Source organism: Colobus angolensis, unplaced genomic scaffold (assembly GCF_000951035.1).
Source record: "Colobus angolensis palliatus isolate OR3802 unplaced genomic scaffold, Cang.pa_1.0 Scaffold475, whole genome shotgun sequence".
NCBI classification, from domain to species: Eukaryota; Metazoa; Chordata; class Mammalia; order Primates; family Cercopithecidae; genus Colobus; species Colobus angolensis.
In genome coordinates, this window is record NW_012118210.1 from 547,433 (window position 1) to 565,446 (window position 18,014).

Genomic DNA, 18,014 nt, shown 5'->3' on the forward strand with positions numbered 1-18,014 from the left:
AATATGGAAACTTAGGTCAGAAGAATAATGACATTTATTTCTGTATGGAGATATTTTCTTATGTATATTAAATTTTTTCATAATGAGTGTACCTTACTGATGTGATAAAACTATGTTTATTTACTTATAAGACATAATAAAAACTAGGTGACAATGGCATGTCAGAATCTAAGGGGGTAGAGCTTCAAATAGCAGTGTGTATCTACTGCAGTAAAGTGTCCATTAAAGTAAAATGTGTGCCGGGTGTGGTGGCTTATGCCTGTAATCCCATCGCTTTGGAAGGCTGAGGTGGGTGGATCACCTGAGGTCAGGAGTTCGAAACCAGCCTGGCCAATATGGTGAAACTCCATTTCTACTAAAAAAAGAAAAAATTATAAAAAATTAGCCAGGCATGGTGGCACAGGCCTGTAATCCCAGCTACTCGAGAGGCTGAGGTGGGAGAATCACTTGAACTTGGGAGACAGAGGTTGCAGTGAGCCGAGATTGCACCACTGCACTCCAGCATGGGTGACAGAGCGAAACTCTGTCTCAAATAAATAAATAAATAAATAAAAATAAAAAAAGTAAAAAGTGGTAAGAGTTCACTGGCTCTGTTGATTAGATGGTCTCTGCTGCTCATGGAAAGGGCAGTGCTGGTGACGATTACTGAAATCAGACTTCAGTAGGTGAGGAAGTGAGTGACGGAGAGGAGCAGAGCAGGGGGAGAGCATGAAGTGTAAAGATCCATGAGAAAGGGATGACTGCTGGAGAGGTGTGGAGATGGGGACTGGTGGGCCTCCAGCCTGAGTGGGTGGGTCCACCTGGAGTGGAGGAAAGGACTCCAGGGAGGGTGTTAATGTTGGGTAGCATTTGTATTTGGGGTGAGAAACTGAAGTGGTCATCTCAGTGTTTCCATTTCAGTAGGATCTGAAGTCACCTCACAGTGGAGGTGATTTTGGTTGGTGGAGGCTTTTGGGACAGTAAAATGGAAGATGACCCCGTAACGGGACTGGTGAGCTTTGCTCTGGCACTTTCTGAGGTCAGAGAGTATAATTTAGAATTGTACCCTTTCTTGGAATTACTTCATTTTCTCCAGGGCTAGAGTTATAGAAAACTACCCTGGCATGGAATGGGGAAGAGTGAGTTACAATACTAATCCACAGTGGCATTTTGTCCGTCAGATGGGGTGCAAGCATGGAGCAGGGAGGGAATTGGGTGTGCAGGGAACAAAGGCGGTCAGGAGGCCTGGGATGAAGGAGGCCATGCCAGACTATGAGGAGACAGAGAATCCAAGGTGAGAACAAGCTTGGCAAGGAGTGGTGGTAGGGGGAGGAGGTGGGAATGCCGGCTGTAGAATGATTGACAGTGGGATTTTAGAGTTTTCAGTTTCTGACATGGCACAGTTCTGGGTGATAATGAGGTTGGGAGGGCCACTGTGGGAGCAGGTGGCTGGAGTGGAATGTAGGTCACTGCCACAGGGGTTAGGTAGGTTTGGTCTATTCTCTACACCCACATTTATTCAGATACTGTTTTGAGGAATGTATAAAGAATCCCCTCCTCAATGCCCCATAAAAATTGTTTCAATATTGCAGATGCAAGGCATTATTTATATTTGGTTTTCATAGCTTCCCTCTGTGTGGAAACGGTTTTACAAATTAGCTGAAAAAACTTGAAGTTTTCTTCATCTGCCATGAAAGAGACTCTGCCAACACAAGATAATGACAGGATATTATCTTCAGATTGCTAATTAGTAAGTGAAATGAATGTCTAGCCCTGGTGCCGCCAAGTCCCCTCCTTTAATATCTGCCCTGCAGGGGGGGCAGAGGAGTGAGACCAGAGCTGCTTCCCCTCAACGTGGTAGGCCAAGTGTGTGGTGTGCCTCCCTTTTAGAGAAAGCACTTCTAAAAGTACCTTATGCAGACTCTTAACATACCCTCTGACTATATAGAGATGGCAAATAACATACTTAGTATTGCTCTTCAGTTCAACACAAAACTAGTTGTGGTAAAATTGATCATTTGAAAGTGTGGATATTTTTTGACCCAGCATTCTAGTTAGCTTGTGTTAATACTGAATGTATCAATTGCATTTTCACAGATTATAAGGATGAAGTTAGGTTAATGTGGAAAGGAGTTGAGGAACAAAGATCTAGGAAAATAAACCTTCCCGTAAATGTAGAGAACATTACCCCACCTTTGATTTCCTCCTGTGTCTAGATGTGTCCAGGTATGTTATCTGGCCCTCAAAGATGCTTTCATTGACTTTCTAAGGCATGATTTCTCCTTAGCCTCCAAGTATTCTTTACTGGGAGAGTTCAAATATTTTGTTTTGCAGTGTCATGGATGCTCATGACTGAGGTTATGTCTACAAGTCGCAAAAACGATGTGCATTTAATTATCCAGGCAAGCAGCCTTTCATAGTCAAACGACTGAACAATTCATTGGACAAAATTAATCAAAGTAGTTAATCAATGGACCAAAATAGCTCAGCTCTCAGTTTAGCTATTAACGTTAGCTAATAGCTCAGTTTTTAGTTATTTAAGTTTCTAGCTATTTACCATTGTCTGAGCTTCAGTCATTAGTTCTCCAGGTTGACTTTTTTGTGAATTTGCTTTATGCTCAGGCAAACAGTTGAAATTTTTTTCACTGGTTTGCCTGTTTACCTTGGGAGAATACTACTGATTTCTTCTCAAAGGCCTTTGAGAGCTGTTGGAAAGATTGGTGAATTTTCTATCAAAATCTTGTGTATTCTTCAGAAACAGACACTCCAAAGGTTCAGAGTGAAATATAATACTGCATTACTAAACTTGGAGGTTTCCATGATGGGAGGTATCTGAATGGGTTGAATATTGGCCTTCACAAGATATGCCCACGTCCTAAACCCTGGTACCTGTGACTGTGATGTTATTTGGAAAAAAAGAGTCTTTGAAGATATAATTAAGTAAAAGATCTCAAGATAAGATGATCTTGGATTATCCAGGTGGGTCCTAATCCATCGACAAGCGTTCTTATAAGAGATAGAGAGGAGAGGACACAGGAACCGATGAGAAGGCCATGCAAGACAGAGGCAGAGACTAGAGTGATGCAGCCACAAGCCAAGGAGCCCTTGAAACCCCAGAAGCTGAAAGAGGCAAAAAAGGGTCTCCCCTGGAGCCTTCGGAGGGAGTGTGGCCTTGCTGACACCTTGATTTTGGCCTTCTGGCTTCCAGAACTGAGAATGGCCAGTTTGTGGTAATTTGCTACAGCAGCCTTAGGAAAGTGAGGGAGCGCCCACTCACAGCATAGCCGTCCTCCTTGCTTGTTCAGAACACTTTTCACTAAGCATAGGATTTTGTAATTTTTAAGTTGTTCCACTAAAGTAATATATTTAATTTCATTCAAGAAGAGAATTTATCTAGTTTTAGAATGAGATACAGTGTCTAGTTCCAAGCCCAGTATTATATAGAAAATTTGATCATAAGAAGCTGCTTGCTTGGATAACTAAAGTGCTCTGAAACCTGCTATATCCTCATCTATTTTTTTTTTTTTTTTTTTTTGAGACAGGGTCTCACTCTGTCGCCCAGGCTGAATGCAATGATGCGATCTCAGCTCACTGCAGCTTTAACTTCATGGGCTCAAGTGATCCCCTCGCCTTAGTTTCCCGAGTAGCTGGGACCACAGGTGCACACCACCACGCCTGGCTAATTTATTTTTTGTAGAGACAGGTCTTGCTGTGTTGCCTAGGCTGGTCTTGAACTCGTGGACACAAGCCATCTTCTTGCCTTGGCCTCCCAAAGTGTTGGGATTACAGGTGTGAGCCACTGCACCTGGCCCTGCTATATCTTTATCTAACTGGATAATCCAGGAAGGTGAGGTTTAGAAGTCTTAATTATTTGAGCTGCACAGACCAGAAAATACAGGAATGGCAATGCCACTGTGTTCCAGGCAGAACCCAGAGTGCCTTATTGACCCTTTAAATGTTATTATCTCTCTCTTACCTGTGATGCATTAGTCAATGCACAATATTTCCATATATCTGAGTCAGGTTAAAAAAAATCAAGTTGGGCTAAACCAAACAATGTTTAGAATTTCCATTCATTCATTCACTCATTCAATCTTTCCACAAATCATAAGTTATCTATTATCTGCAAGGCACTGTGCTAACTGCTGGAATACTTAGTGAACATAATAGACAAGGCTCTCATGCTCCCATGGAGTGTACAATCTAGTGACATTATGCTCCAGGAAGATGTTAGAATTATTTAAATATGACCTAAGTCTAAACTGATGTAGCATTCTGTAATTTTCACACGATTGGCAAAATAATAATAGCTCTGACAACATCAAGTTGCCATGCCACACAAGATCTATGTACTGATACAATCAGGATACCAGAAATACCTGAAGCTATTTAAGTAATTGGTTCTGAATTAATTGCATAGATAGAGGGAAAATATGGAATGCATAAGCCAAACAATATGCTAAATCAGCATAATATTGAGGTTTATGACTATGTTCTATGATGCTTTATTGTTTTGAAGATTTACCTACTAATGATATTTTTCTTTAGATAATATAATTAATTGATATTCTTTAAAATCAGACTATAAAGAGAAAGTCCATAGAAGTCTGGATAGTAGGGACAGCCAGTGTAGCCTCTGTTTGCTATTCATCATCTGAAAATAGGAAGCCTCCCCTTTCCACTCCTAAAGGTCCCAAGGCTACTCTGTTCTCAGCCTAGGCTGGAGGATCCATCTCCTGGATTACATCACACACTTTCCTAGAGGTCTACAGTGATTCCCATTTACCGTTCACAATGATATTCCTGATCATTAGTTGTATATATCTCCACCAACCATCTGCCTTCTCAGATCCTGAGATCACTGGGCTATCTTGGTTCTGTTCTCAATTTGATTAGGATTGTACTTCTGTCCCTGGTCCACCTCTGCCAATGTCATTTTCAGTACTTTTTTCAGCTATGTTATTCTTAATTGAGAATAACCTATGCTAGGTGGTTTACATTGGCCCCACCCCTCCTGTCATTCTAGTTTCTGTTGCTGTCAAACTCTTTACACTCCACCCCGCTGAATGTATCCCTCCTCTCATGAAACTGGGCTGAACAGAAAGACGTCTTTATACTTACATATAATTTGCTTTTTAAACCTCTCCCAAGAGACAAAAAGACTTTTGAATGCAATATGTTGATTCTGTTAATTCTATTTGGTATTTAAACATCCAGGAAATGAACTGATTTCATGGAAAGTACATTTTCAGTAATTTAAATAATAGTTCTAATTTTGTTAATTTTCATACTCAGAGTCAAGCCTAAAAATTTCTCAGCCATGATGCTGACCACATATTCCGACTGATTCTTGGGCTTGATATTGTTACTAGAGTGCTTTACTTTCCTTTGTCCTTGAAGCAAATTTCTAACGTAGGCAGCATTGATGTTCGTTTGTGTAATCAAGCCATAATATATTCATAAAAAAGAGTTTTGAATCAACAAATAAAGCCTAATTTTTAAGCTCTATTTTATAATAGGAAGCTGAAATAAGATAATGTAAAGAGTCTCCTCAAGTTAATTAACTCTGATTCTTGTGAAAACCTCCTCAGTTTAAATCCTGATATACCAGGGAAATTTGGAGACTTGTAAATAGCATTTCATGCCCCTGTACAGGACACAGGAGCTCCTTCCACCTCCCACTAATGCTTGCTTACATAATTTTGCAGTAACTTCTTTTCCAAATATTATAAGCACACAGGAGAGCAAGAGGTGAAACAATAGCCCCAAACCTGGATCTCCACAGTCTCCAGTAGGAACTTGTGAAAAAAAAATTCTTTCAATTTTAGCTCTGCATAGGCATGTCAAAGCCTCTCCACTCCTCTCTTCCCATCTACAAATAAGGGATAATAATGTTAATATTTGCTTACTTACCTCACAGGAGAATGAAAAGAAAGAGTAATTTAATGTTAATAGGTTCTTTGAAGATGAAAAGTATTTCATAATTGCTAAGTTCTATTACATTTTTTAAAACCCATCTCAAAGATACCCCTCTTTCCTTATCCTCCTAACTTTGTTTAATTAAAAATAATTGTCCTTTCTCAACATCATTATTTAAGTGCATAAGACCTTCATGACGTTCCCACACAATGTATGTTTCCATGCTTTACTCAGTGTTACTGCCTGCAGGTTCGGGCCTTTCATATTTTCTAACTTCTTATGTATTAGAAAGTCTAGTGAAAACCTATCGTGTCTGCCTGGGGTAGATTTCATTTCAGAGTGTGAAAATTGCATGAACAGCCAGCTTTTCTTCCTCACACTCTTTGAAAGGCTCTTGACGCTGCTGGCATCTAAGGCAGAATTTCTCAAAGGTGGGGGTGACCCTTCCATTGGTATCTGAGTTCCTGGGGTATTTGTTAAGATCTAGCCTGGAGATCAGACTCTATGGGGTGGGTTATGGAAATCTGCATTTAAAATAAATTCTGCAGTTGCTGACTAAAATTTGAGAACCACCCATTCCAAGTCCCTCATCGTATTTTTAAGATGAAAAACATAATCTGAAGGTCAAAAGTGAAGTTTTTTGCCTTAGGCATCACTCATTGCATTTTCCTCATGGATACTGGAAGAAGGGATGGAGGACAAAGGCTTTTCTAGAAGCTGAGAGTATGAAGGGTTCTACTTGGCCTCCTCTCACACCACCACCTACAGGCACATGCATCCTTGCCTCCTCACACCCCACTAATTGGGGGGGGTCTTCTTTTTATCTAATCCCCCTCATATCACCAGCCCCTCCCTCTCTCTGGTTCTTGCTTTTGTCGCTCTCTCAATAGTAAGTACATCTGCATCTACACTTGCCGTTTATTTCCTTCAATCTCAAGGAAAAAGGGGCTGACTCTTTTTCTTTTTTCTTTTTTTTTGAGATGGCGTTTCCCTCTTGTTGCTCAGGCTGGAGTGCAATGGTGAGATCTCTGCTCACTGCAACCTCCACCTCCGGGGTTCAAGCAATTCTCCTGCCGGGGCTGACTCTTTTTCAAAGTTAATCTCTCCACTTGGGCTATCTATCCCCTTTCCCTGCCTCCTCTGGGCTCTTGTTCCATCCACTTTTTGCTCTCTCTTATAATTCAAGACTTTCTCTCTCTTCTGACATTGTCTTCTCAAAGGCCTTGCATCCTTCTAGCGGCCCCACACAGCCAAGCTCCTAAAAAGAGCAGTTTTCAGGGCTGTTTGATGCTGGTATTTAAAAATACGAGCAAGTCCAGGCATGGTGACTCATGACTGTAATCCCAGCACTTTGGGAGGCCAAGGTAGGTGAATCACCTGAAGTCAGGAGTTCGAGACCAGCCTGGCCAACATGGTGAAACCCCTTCTGTACTAAAAATACAAAAATTAGCCAGGTCTGGTGGCACACACCTGTAATCCCAGCTACTCGAGAGGCTGAGGTGGGAGAATTGCTTGAACCCGGGAGGCAGAGGTTGCAGTGAGCCAAGATCTCGCCGTTGCACTCTAGCCTGGGAGACAAGAGCGAAACTCCATCTCAAAACAAACAAACAAACAAACAAGCAGAACTACCTTTGGAAAGTGAACACACAGTACAAAGAGTAAGGGGAAGCGCCAGCAAGAACATCTGCACCACGGAGCTGTTTTTGGAATAAATATGGGGGAAGCGGAGTTTTGATTCTTTGCAGCTCCCTGTCCTCCTGGCACAACCAAATTTCCCTGGTCCTGGCTTTTATACCAAGGCCAGCATTGCTGTCATTCCCTGTGCTCTGTGCACATTCTTGTGGGCTGAGTTCAGGGTTTGGCCATTGGCTAGTCTCCTGTCTCCACAGCTAATAGTGGGTTTGGTGTAGGCCCTGGCATCCCCACCAGTGGTTTGCTTTGTAATTTTTCCCTCTTGGTCTGTGGGAGGACTGAGGCATGGCGTCTGGAACTCCTGTGCAGCTGCAGGCCTGCTTGGAGGGTGAGGTGGTTGTTGTGGGGCAGGTGAGAGCACACCAGGGCCATAGCTAACCTCCAGCCTTCATAAAGAGCCCACGGCAACTCTGTGGGAATCCTTCCAGCAGCCCGCTTATGGCTGGAGACAGAGGTGTGGCTTCTGTCTAAGCTTTTCCCTCTGACTCAGTCCAGGAGGCCACTGTCTTGGGAAGCAAATGATAACAGCATCTGGGAGATTCTCTCTAGATGGACTAGCAGGGAATCAGGACATGAACTCAGTGGACTGACTGCACCGAGACTCACCTGGTCATTACTTGAAGGTCATTACTTAAAGTAAGTTCTTCAGTTGCCAACATTTGAAAACTAAAGTGTGTGGCTCAATTATGCTGGTCCAATAACCAGAGAGGTCTAATATACGAGTGTCTTAGTTCATTCCTGTGGCTATAACAAAATACCATGGCTTGAGTAATTTATAAATAATAGAAATTCATTTCTTACAGCTCTGGAGGCTGAGAAATCCAAGATCAAGGTGCCAAAAGATTCAGGGTCTGGTAAGGCCTTGTTCTCTGCTTCTAAGATGGACACCTAGATGTATCCTCAAATGGCAGAACGGGAAGAGCAAAAGGGACTAGACCACTAATTTCAACCTCTTTTATAGGGGGACTGATCCCATTCACAAAGGTGGAGCCCTCATGACTTAATCACTTTCCCAAAGGCCTCATTACTTGTTGTTGTTGTTTGTTTATGAGATGGAGTTTTGTTCTTGTTGCCCAGGCTGGAGTGCAATGCAATTAGGCTCACTGCAACCTCTGCCTCCCAGGTTCAAGTGATTCTCCTGCCTCAGCCTTCCTGAGTAGCTGGGATTACAGGCATGTGCCACCATGCCTGGCTAATTTTTCTATTTTCAGTAGAGATGGGGTTTCACCATGTTGGTCAGACTGGTCTCAAACTCCTGACCTCAGGTGATCCACCTGCCTCGGCCTCCCAAAGCGCTGGGATTACAGGCATGAGTTTCCTTGCCCAGCCAAGGCCTCATTTCTTAATACCATCACCTTGGGGGTTAAGTTCCAACCTATGAATTTTGGAAAAACACATACATTCCAACTGCAGCAATGACATATTCCAAGGTTGAAAATGTTTTCCTAAAACTCTAGGCCTACAGAAATACTTTTTATCCTGCAAAAAAATTTTGCTTAACCTTTTCTTTTTCCAGTCTTCCATCACAAAAACAATGGTTCTCAACAGAGTGGTTTTGCCCTCTAGGAGAATTATGGCAATGTCTGGAAACATTTTCGGTTGTGACAGCTGGGGGTGGCCGTGGTGGTGCTACTGTACCTAGTGGGCAAACTCACTCTCTCAAGGCCTTTTATGAGGGCCTTACTCCCATTCATGAGGACTCTGTTCTCATCATTTAATCACTTCTTAAAGGCCCCACCTCTTAATATCATCACATCGGTGATTAAGTTTCAACATATGAATTCTGGGGGATGCGTCATTCAAACCACAGCAGGCGCTCTTATGTCCTTTTGGTGAACTAGGAGGCTGAGACTCAGATAAGTCAAGAAAGCTGCCCAGGGTCTACTGAGAGTTGGAGCAGGCATGAAACCTGGGTTTGCCTTTTGCTGTGTGGCACCTGCCTCAGGACCTGAAGGGTGCTGCCTCCATGCCAGAAACCACGCTGGCTGCAGAGGCCAAACCCGAACAATAAGATGCTGCCCTGATCCAGTTTCAAAGCTAACACAAAGTGGCCAGGGAGGGATGCAAGGAGAGATGCAGACAGTAGATTAGAGCAGTGCTTTCTCAAGCTATTTTGCACGGAAGCATAGAGATGGGGAGGAGGAAGAGCCTGAGGGGCTCAGTGGACCAGTCACCCCTCCTCCTTGCCAGAGCCTGGCTTCAATTCCATCTGTTCTAGATTGGAGAACAAGGTTCCAGCTAAAAGGGTTTGAAAATCTTTGTTTTTTAAAAGAATTCAAGAGAAGATGAACATATTTGTCTTGAGAAGGTTCAGGAAATCATGAAGAAATCATGCAGTATTTTAAGTGGATTTTCAGGGTGGGAAATTTGCGCCCACGTAAATGAGAGAAGAGGAACAGAAGAAACGATCGAGCACATATGGGCAGCGGAGCAAAGCCTAAGGAAGCGTGGGGAGGGCAGAGGAGGAGCTGCCGGGAAGAGGCAGATGGTGTCTCAAGGCAGGTGGTCTTGTGCTTTGGCTGTCCTGAGAATGCGAGGAGTCCAGACTCCATTTTGTAGACAGTGGGGAATTAGTAAAGAGGTCTGTGCTGAGTAAAGTGGGGAGAAATGGCAAAGAGAGAGAAAGAAGGGAAGAGACCAGGGGTAGGGCGAGCATAGTCGTACCACGTAAGTGAGGCATTTACAATATGCCAGGAGCTCACGTGTAGAACAGTTTGGAGAATCCAGCATCAAGTCCTTAGGTGCTAAGAATTGTGCATTGATGAATGCATATCTAAGATATTTGTTTTCCACTAATAATTAAGCTAAGACATTTATACCAAATGGCATCTTGGCTGTAAGAGATTTATTTATTTTTTACACACAGATGTAATTTTTATATAGATTTTGGCTTCTCCTGGCATGGCTGGCTGGCTCCTGTCACCTCGGTTCATCTCCTGTGGCACATATTGATAATCTAAAATGTGCCCTTCCATTTTTAAAATCTGAATCATATAATCACATACTAATATATTGATATTTACGTATCTCTAGCTACATACACACAGGCTTGGCGTTAGTATTTTTCAATTTTTGAATTGCATTCTTCATACTTTTCTGCTTTTCTTCTCTCAAAAATATCTTGAGGAAATCTCTCTCCATCACCTGGAAGCTCTAATTCAGTCTTTTTTATGCCCCATATGACTGTGCAGTGTGGATCTGCTGTAATACATGTAACCATTCCCCTGCCGATGGACATTTGCATTGCTTCTAGGTTTGTGTCTTTATGAACACTGCTGAAATAAACACACCAGCGTGTTTTGTGCAGCAGTCCAGCATAGCTTTTACAAGTCTGCACTCAGCCAGCCACGGTGGCTCATGCCTGTCATCCCAGCACTTTGGGAGGCCGAGGCCAGCCGATCACGAGGTCAGGAGTTTGAGACCAACCTGGCCAAAATAGTGAAACTCTGTCTCTACTAAAAATACAAAAATTAGCCGGGTGTGGTAGCGGGCACCTATAGTCCCAGCTACTCAGGAGGCCAAGGCAGAAGAATCGCTTGAACCCGGGAGGTGGAGGTTGCAGTGAGCCAAGATTGCACCATTGCACTCTAGCCTGGTGACAGAGCAAGATTCTGTCACAAAAAAAAAAAAAAAGAAAAAAAGGAAAATTCTGCACTCTAGAGTTAGACTGCATGTGATTGCTCCTCAGCTCTGCCACTTACTAGCTCTCATACTGGGCAAGTTTAAGCCTCTATGGGTATCAGTTTCCTCATTTGTAAAATAGAGGATTATAACAGGTTATGTAATTCATGTAGAGCCTTTGCAAAAATACCTGGCCCATAATAAGGGCTCAATAAATATTACCTGTTATTATAAAAGTACTGGATATTAGTGCTTTTGTTTCTATGAGATAACTTTATGGGCTAAAGGGTATATGGGTTTTTAAAATTTTAGTTTATATTGTGGGTTGGATTCCCCCTCAAAAGGCTGTAAAATTGTTTCATGCGTGTTTCTACCAACAACGTATGAAAGCATCTTTTTACTCATGTCCCCTCCAAAGATAAATAACTCTTTAATTTTTGGCAATTTGATCGTTATAAAATGATATCTCATTGTTACCTTAGTTTTCATTTCCTTCACCATTGGAAAAGTTCAAATTTTTTAATGGGTTTATCAATCATTTGAATTTTTTCTTCTCTGAACAGCTTTTTCTTATTCTTTGCCAATTTTCCCAGGGTTGTATCTCCTCTTTTTTTCAAGTTGTAAGAGTTCTTTGAAATGTATATTACAGATTTTCAACCTCTGATTTTCTTGAGTCGCAAAGATTAATTTTCAAGATCAAAGCTTGTCTTTTGACCTTGTTTATGGTATTTTTGTCATGAAAGTATTTTAATTTTTATATATTCAAATACATCTTTCTTTTTTTTTTGAGACAGAGTCTCACTCTGTTGCCCAGGCTGGGGCGCAGTGGCACGATCCCGGCCCACTGCAACCTTCGCCACCCGGGTTCAAGCAATTCTCCTGCCTCAGCCTCCCGAGTAGCTGGGATTACAGGTATGTGTCACTAGGCCTGGTTAATTTTTGTATTTTTTAGTAGAGACGGGGTTTCACCATGTTGGCCAGGATGGTCCCAAACTCCTGACCTCAACCGATCCACCCGCCTTGGCCTCCTAAAGTGCTGGGATTACAGGCGTGAGCCACTGTGCCTGGCCTTTCTTTTCTTTTATAGATTCTAGTTGTTGATTAAAAAGATTGATTGTCTCTAAAAAGGTCTCTACCACTCAAGGTTTCTTGAGTTCATTTTATGTTCTCAATAATTTTTATGTTCTAGCATATGCATAAATTCACGTAGATTTTCCTGAAGAAATTTCATTCCTTTTTTTCCACGTGTTTTCAAAATTGAGAGGAATCTAACATAATTTTCTTTTGGTTGCATACCCAGTTACAGTATGGGCATCATTAACTACATAGTTCATTCTTTTCCTACTGAAAGTTTCTCACATGTTCTAAAGAAAGCTGGGTTCAGACATAGGACAGGCAGAGTCCTAACCAATCCCGCACATTCTATGGTGACTTCTCATCTAATTTTTGCTCCACATCTTCTTTGAGAATTGATAGGGAGGCTACTGAGATTCAGCCAGAGATGGGGTCAGCAAAGCTCTTGTAGATGTTCATGAAAGAACCTAGGAACTGTTGTTAGGGGTAGGGCTGGGGCTGGGGCTTACCTGATCTTAAACTCAGATCAAAAGTCCACACTGAGCTCTTCTGTCAGGAGGGCCCTGGGAGGTTGAAGGGCCATGAGACACCCAGTGGGATCTCATAATGTTGTGGTTTCTACCTACTAATTCAAGACTCTGCAGATGTAGCAAAGGATATTTAAAGTGTGTTATCCAGGACTTCTTAAGTTCCATAAAACTCTACAATTACACTTAATACCCACTTACCCACTTGGCCAAACTCTAAACATGCACAAAAGAGCTTCCCTCCTCCCCCACTTCCCCTTGCTAAAGACCTGAAAACAGAAGATTTTTACCACCCAGGGAGTATCTGCTTGGGAAGGGAGAGAGGTCGGGGCTGGGGCAGAAGGAGGCAGGGGAGTCTGTTTATTCTGCAGTTAGCAAAGGGCCTTGGGATCCTCTTGGAAATCTCGGTTTGAGAGGTGGTAGAATGTCTGATTGTGACACCTGTAAGGTTAGATTCGTCACCACCACAGACATAAAGGAGGACACAGACATTTTGGTGGCTGCAGAGAAACTCATTAACAGTCTCAAATCTGAAATCTGGCTCTGAAAATCCTTCTCACACTGACAATTATGTAAAGAGTGACTCATAACGTAGTCATTTCTTAAAATGATACGTGTTAGCACAGGCATAGGCCACATAACCACGTTTCAGTTAATGACAGACCACACATACAGCAGTGGTCTCAAAAGATTATAATGGAGCTGCCCTACACAGGTGTGCCATTTCTTATCTTCTATACAATAATTTTACTGTACCTTTTCTATTTGATCTTAAACTTTAGCTATGTTGAGATACACAAATACTTGCTATTGTGTTACAGTTGCCTAAGGTATTCAGTATAGTGACATGTTGTGCAGGTTTGTTGCCCAGGAGCAATAGGCTATACCGTAGAGCATAGGTGTGCGGTAGGCTCTGCCATCTAGGTTTGCGTAATTCCACTCTATGATGTTCACACAATGATAAAATTGCTTAGTGATGCATTTCTCAGAAGTCTCCCTGTCGTTAACTGACACATGACTGTACTTAAGACAAGCAAAATGTGTCTGAGGCTCTGGTATTCTTCTTAGAAATAGAGAAGGAACTCACCTATTTCAATCGTTCAGACTTAGGGCATCTTAGATTTGCTCCGGGAAAAGTGACATTCAGAATAATTGGGACAGAAAGAATTTCCAGTGGTGATTTCAGAGAGAATAGTTGGTAGGAGCTTAAATGACACTCAACAATGAGTGAAAAGCCCCAAATTTATTTTTTTTACTGTTTTTATTTATTTTATTTTAGTTCAAATATTCTGAACTAAAAATTGAAATGAGATAAAAATTCTCATTAACCAAGAAGTTTTACCTGAGAAGCATTCCATCCATCCATCCTTCCATTCAACCATCCATCTATCTGTCCAGCCTCTCTTCTTCCCTCCCTCCTTTCTTTTTTTCCTTCCTTCCTTCCACACATATTTACTGAGTGCCAAGTTTGTGACTAGAAAAGCTACAGGCAAGACTCTGGTCTCACTGGGCTTACATTTTTGGGAAGAAATGACAACAAATTATAAACATATTAATACTTTATACAGTGATAAATTCAGTCAATATATTAAAGTAAGATGTTAAGTTGGAAAATTATAAATGGATGCACTATTTTAATTTGAGTACTCAGGAAAGACCCTTAGAGAAGGGAATGTTTGAACTTAAATGTGAATCTTTCCTACATAAACATAATAGTTTGAAACTATATGCAGTTGCAATATTCATGCATTGTATTATACATAAAAATAAATTTAGACCTTTCACAATTCATTTACAGTTTTGTTTTTTATGCCTCCATTCAAAATATAGGAGCATTTTAACTTGGTAGTTTCTTATATATAATTTTGTAGCAAGTAAGTGAAGAGTTTCCAATGATACGAAGTTTTGGTAAATATTAAAAATGCTGAAATAACGTATCTGGGAGTGGGCTACTATAATCTCACTAATTCAGTTTATAAAGAGGTTATCATTTAAAATAGAGAGTACTACATAAAGAAGGAATGGTGAGTTGATTTTTAAAAAGGTGTCTTTGCACTGATAAGTATTTGGTAGAATTTTAGGTGATCACTAGTGTCATTTCAAGCCATTTAACTTGTCATATACTTAACCTTCCACCATTTATAATCTGTCACCAAGTTTTGTTCATTCATTTGTTCATGCTGCTTCTGAAAAATCTTTCCATTTCTACTGCTTCTTCCCTATTTTGATTCTTTAATCTCTCTTCCAACAACTATTTCAGTAGCCTCTTAAATGACACCCCTATTGCCCACTCCAGTTCATTTTCCACTTGTAACCAGAGTTGACTTTCTCAGTTTAATACAGACCTGATCGGGCTCTTCCTTTACTAACAACATGCCTGGCTCCCTGTCATTGTCATCATCATGACAAAACCCAAACGCCTGGGAATGCCATCAAATGCCTTTCCCTGCCCAATACCAGGATGCCTTTCCAGCCTCTTTCTGTCTTCTGAGCCCACACCAAACTGACATCTGCTGTGAACGCTGGGCCCTCCATCTAGAATTCCCCACTCCTCTTCTCTGCCAGCCAGTTATTCTCATTCATGTTTCCAAAGTTCCTTGTACCCCATTATTACAATATGATGTGATAAGCACTGTAATAGAGGTACGCACAGCGGTGGTCACATTGTATTTTAATTTGACCAATTATATATCCGACTTTGCCTTTGAATGGGGGCTAGATCCTGATGCTAGAGCCATGATACCTAGGTTCCTATTCCTGCCTGGTCCTCGACTATGGCCTTGTTTATGTCTGTGCCTCATTTTCCTCATCCGTAAAAGTAGGATAACTCAGTATCTGGGTTATAATATTGTTATAACAACATTATATCTGGGTTATAATATTGTTAGACAGTGCCTGGTATATTTAGCAGGGTCTCAATGGATCCTTCATTATTTAGCTTAATTATTAAATTCTGTATCCCTAAAGATATAAAATCAGGATACAATAAATATGAAAAGGATAAAAAAGTAGCATATGAGTGCCTCATCAATATGCAAATGATATCATCATAATCAAAGAATGAAGATATGAAATTTGGAATAGGCCAGGCACGTTGGCTCATGCCTGTAATCCCGGCACTTTGGGAGGCCGAGGAGGGTGGATCACCTGAGATCAGGAGTTCAAGACCAGCCTGGCTAACATGGTGAAACCTGTCTCTATGAAAAATACAAAAATTAGCTGGGCGTGATGACATATGCCTGTAATCCCAGCTACTTGGGAGGCTGAGGAAGGAGACTCGTTGAACCCAGGAGGTGGAGGTTGCAGTGAGCCGAGATTTTGCCATTGCACTCAGCCTGGGGGACAAGAGCGAAACTCTGTCTCAAAAAAAAAAAAGAAATTTGGAATAGTATTCATCGACTTCTGTCATCAAAGACACATACAACAGACACACACTGTCCTGTAAATTATAAGATTTCTGGTGGATGGGTTGAATGTCCTGAAATGTATAGGCTCTTGTGGTAATTTTCCATTCCCTGCTCTCCCGTCCTCCACTACCTTCCCACCTTTTTCTGCCCTGCTCTGTGACCTAGGGACTGGCCACTGTGGGTTGCAGTATCTGGAGAGCCTCTGTCCTCTGGTTTATGGTTGGGTTTGGCCGTTGGGACTGGAGGGTGGGAGAAGAGTGTTGATTGAGAGGGTTATTTCCCAGCTTTGACCTGCTGTGGCCAGGTCTGGCAGGGGCTGTGTCCATGAGTGACCACAGGGTCCATGGCTGGTCCCTTATAGGCTCCAGCTTTGAAAGAGCTCTTCTGATTCTATCTCCTCTCTCTCCTTGGCCTGAATATTATCACTGCTGACTTTGACAGGGTCCTTTCAGTTTGGAAGTCAGTTGTACAAATAAGTAATGAAACAGCAATTGCAGAAAGTCTCTTTAGGCCAAAGGCAACATGACAAAACAAAACGAAAAACAAAAAACCTGACCGAAAACAAAAAACAAAAAAACAAAACCCACAAACAGTTTTTTTTTCCAGCTTATTCAACGTGTATAACACAGAATTTTTACTAGATTTATTCATATTGGTATGTCTCAACACTGGACTAGAAAGAAAGGAACTGGGTGGAATCATGATGCCCTGCTAGGGCTTTTGATTAAGCTGGCTCTATTCCAAGGGATACAAAGCCCACACACAGGAAGCAGGAAGCCCAGAATGTCAAGTGTCTACTCTCAAAGGGGAGCTTTCAGAGGAAGGACACAGTGTCAGGGGTTTCTCCATTGATGTCTTCGGGCAGTGCCTCATCCAAAAGTGGTTGCTGCAGGAGCACGTGCAGTGTGAGAAGGAAGAGGCCTTCCTTCAGGAACAAGCAGCATTCACGCATCGTGGAGAGCAGATTCCCAGAGTGTAAAGCTCTTAAGGGACATGTGCATTTATTGCTGACTTTGCAAGGGCTTTAAAACCACAGACAATACAGAAAAGTGTGAACTTTGAGCAATTAATTGCACATGGCAGGAAGGAGCACTCTATTAATCTTAACCCTGGTAGAAGGAAGAGGCTGGTGTGACTTGTGGAATAATATTAATTTATGCACCCAGTGGTCGGGGAGCTGTTCTGAACACCTCAAAGTGCCAGGCATTGTGCTAGAGGAAAATAAGACAAAAGTGTCTCTGATCTGATAGAGCTTGTTTTTTAGAGGGAACTCAGAAAATGTGTAAGAGGATGGGACACAGAGGAAGGTCAGCGAAGGATAAAGAAGCAGAATAACAACAACACAAAAAGATAAAATTGACCATGCTGCCTCCAGCCACAGCTGAGTACCGTGTCAATCCTGAGTGATGTTTAATCCTTTGAAGCCTTATAATGGATTTTTGCTAGGCATTAAAAAGTATAATCATGTAACAGCAGCTGTGTTAAAACATTCATATAAACTCTACTCAGTGCATTTGGTTTCTCGGTTATTCCTCCATAGCAAGCCAATCAGTATTAAATGTGTGTATGTTAAGTGGTAACAATTCTTCCAGTTAAGGGAAAACTCCAGTCCTTTCACTATTTCACTAGCCTACAAGCAACTGACTTTTAAATTCATCTAATTGTTATTAATGATTATAACATATAAAATTATGCTCAGTAGTACAAAATAGATCCATTTAGCTCATCAGCGTGTTATACATTTATAAATTTTATAAAAGATGAATACCAATTACACAGCATTTTCTTTTTTTTT

At 41.6% G+C, this 18,014-nt stretch overlaps 1 protein-coding gene and 1 long non-coding RNA gene across 5 annotated transcripts in view; one reads left to right on the forward strand and one right to left on the reverse strand.

The window, feature by feature from the left end:
* HECW1 (HECT, C2 and WW domain containing E3 ubiquitin protein ligase 1) overlaps window positions 1-18,014 on the reverse strand; it is a 469,289-nt gene that overhangs the window by 33,699 nt on the left and 417,576 nt on the right. The window lies entirely within an intron of this gene.
* The window catches only part of LOC105523794, a 14,280-nt gene continuing 4,238 nt past the window's right edge, over window positions 7,973-18,014 (forward strand). The window contains exon 1 of the long non-coding RNA XR_001003649.1: window positions 7,973-8,226. This is a non-coding gene — a long non-coding RNA (uncharacterized LOC105523794). The remainder of the gene's footprint in view (window positions 8,227-18,014) is intronic.